Below are 2,688 nucleotides of genomic sequence, written 5' to 3' on the forward strand. Positions count from 1 at the left end.
TCCACCACCTGTGCCAGAAAGTTATACTCCATGCACTGTAGGAACCTCCTGAATTGTCTGTGCTTGGTAGCGTTGCTCTTCCAATGAATATCAGAGTGGCTGAATTCCCATGAGAGCCAGTGCCTCTAATCATGAGGCTACTTTCAGCTGTTTGTAGAAGGCTTCATCAACTTCTTCCTCCTGATCAGGCAGCCTGTCATAGCCAATACCCACAATGTTGTCACTCATATTAGCCTGTCCCTTAATTATCCCCCATAAGCTTTTCACTCATTCATCATTCATCTCTAGCAAGATCTCAATACCTACCAGTTTTTTTCTCATATAAACTCCTTCACTATTTGCATGGCTCTAAAGAGTTAATGACTCTTTGGTAGATGCAGCTGTAATTAAAGACAGATGGACTGCCCTGCTTCCACCCCTGGCAACCCAAACCTGCAAGCCTAGCACCTCAGCTGCATGCATGGAACTGGTAGGGATGCTGGGGGGTTGTGTCTGCTCCTTTGGGAGAGGAGATGGGAGAGGGCCCTGCCTGCCCAAGAAGTGATGGCAGGACCTCATCTGTCAGTGCAGAAAAATGTCTGGCCAATAAACTTGCCAAACGTCCCTAATAAAGGGCTGGATGTGTTATCATGTAGAATGGTTTTATAGGGGACAGCCATAAAACGTGCACATTGCCCTTTAAAATGCCAGGACGAGGATTGATTCTGGCAGGATGGAGAGAGAGGAGGAGGGAGAAGGAAGCTAATTGGAAAAGGGGGATAAATCCAGGGGCTTATTTCTCTGCTGTGGTTCCCAAAGGTGTCAGGGAGCAGTAACAAAGCTGAAGTCATTGCTGGGCCTGGGCTTCTTCACTATATCCCTCTGTTATGCTGGGTGTCCTCCCAGCATCTGTTTCTGCTGCTGGTTCAGTCCAGCCTTGTTCTTGCTCCTCACTCTTAGACCCAAGGAAGTTGTGGAGATACCTCCATCAGCCTCTCTGTAGGTTTCTCCACATTTCTGCCTCTCCCTCTCAATCCAGTGGTCCCACATCCTTGCAGGCTCCAGTAGATGTGTCCTGTCTTCCCCAGCATCAGCTCACCTCTCCTTCTCCCTTTTGTGTTCCTTTCTGCCTGGTTTCCTGCTGTGGGCTGGGCCTGAAGTCCATCTCTTCCAGGAAATGGACTGCCAAGTTTCGGGCAGCAGTTTGTGTTCCCTGCTCTTGGACAAGGTGAGCATGTACTCAGGATGCAGGTGCTTGTACATGCTCTGGATGCTGCCTGGATAAACAGGAGACAGGGAGATGGAAGAAGATCCCAGCTGCGTTTAGAAGTGATCAATAAATATATTGTACTCCGGCTCAATTTTAATGCTGCAGAAAACAGGCAGTGATTTCACTTAATAAATGTGGACAGTCTTGTAGAGCTCCAAGATCATCTATCCTGCTCCACAATTCCCACACAACAGGATGGTACGTGATGCAGGGCCCAGTGTTTATCTGCAGCTGAGGCTCATGGCCTGTGTTGGCAGAGGGGCCTGGGTATGATTTCTCAACTTCTTGAACAGGGAGATTCTGGGCAGTCAAACCCTGCTGTGATCTGCTCACTGTTGGAAATTGTAAAAAGTCCCTCTTAAAGTCACTGAAGAGGCTGTGGGTTTGCAATCTGGGTGGGAGGTGGCAGGTACTGGAAGGATGGAAAAAGGAAAGTCAGATTGCTGTTTGGCAAGAATTCTCTCAAAAAATGTTTGTCAGTGTCAGTGTGGATTTGCTGGCTTGTGTCAGATCTCACTTGTCCTCCCACTCTGTGCATGTGGCGCTGCCAAATTTCTGGCTTGAGATGACCCTGGAAATCCCCAGCAGGAGGGGTGGGAGGGGCAAACGCTGCTCTTATGTTTAACCCTCAGCCCTGAAAATGCCCTTCAACGTTGCAGTTTGTGACCAAACACAGGCAAAGTGAAACTCAGATGGAACATGTGCCTGTTTGTGACCATCAGACATATCATAAATAACGTTCCTCCTCTCATGGAGATGAGCCAGTACAGCATGGTACGGACCCACGTCAAACAATATAACTAATGGATATGGTGCATCATGTGAATTTGGGTGCAAAGATTGGTTCTGGTATTTATATATTTACGTCTTTTCTGGAAAGGAGAGAGGTTATGAAAAAGCAGCCAAAGATAATGAATCTCAACTGAATTTTTCATAGCATGGCACTGCTTTGTGTGCAACTGAGTTAGGTTTATTCAACAGGGGAGCTCCAGGACTGACACAGAGTTTGAGCTCTCCAGACTGAATGGTGTTCAGGATTTTCATCCTTGCTGCATGGTGGTGAAGTTCAGAACAATGTTCAGTCTCACAGACGGAGACACATCTCTGAGGTCTGGATGTGTTTCTTCACTGCCTTTTGGCTTAGGACTGTCTCTGCTCTATGCCCATTTCTGTGAAATTTTCATGGAAATGCATTGTTAGTTCTGGATTTGTAATTAAAGGGTTGGTAAATTTTGCTACAAACACTTTGCTGGCCCCCTTCCTAAGCATTTCGTCTTTTCATCTACTATGTGGGGTTTTGCAGATGCTGTTGTATATTGTATTGTCAACAACCAGTGTGAAAAAACGTGGGATTTAGAAAAATACAAATACATTTCTAATACATTTGAGGACAATTTTATTCTTTTTTTTTTTTTTTTTTTTTTTTTTTTTTTTTTTTT

The sequence above is a fragment of the Centrocercus urophasianus genome, unplaced genomic scaffold, assembly GCF_019232065.1.
Source record: "Centrocercus urophasianus isolate 14NV4802_14NV808 unplaced genomic scaffold, USGS_Curo_1.0 seq_35, whole genome shotgun sequence".
In the NCBI taxonomy this organism is placed as follows: Eukaryota; Metazoa; Chordata; class Aves; order Galliformes; family Phasianidae; genus Centrocercus; species Centrocercus urophasianus.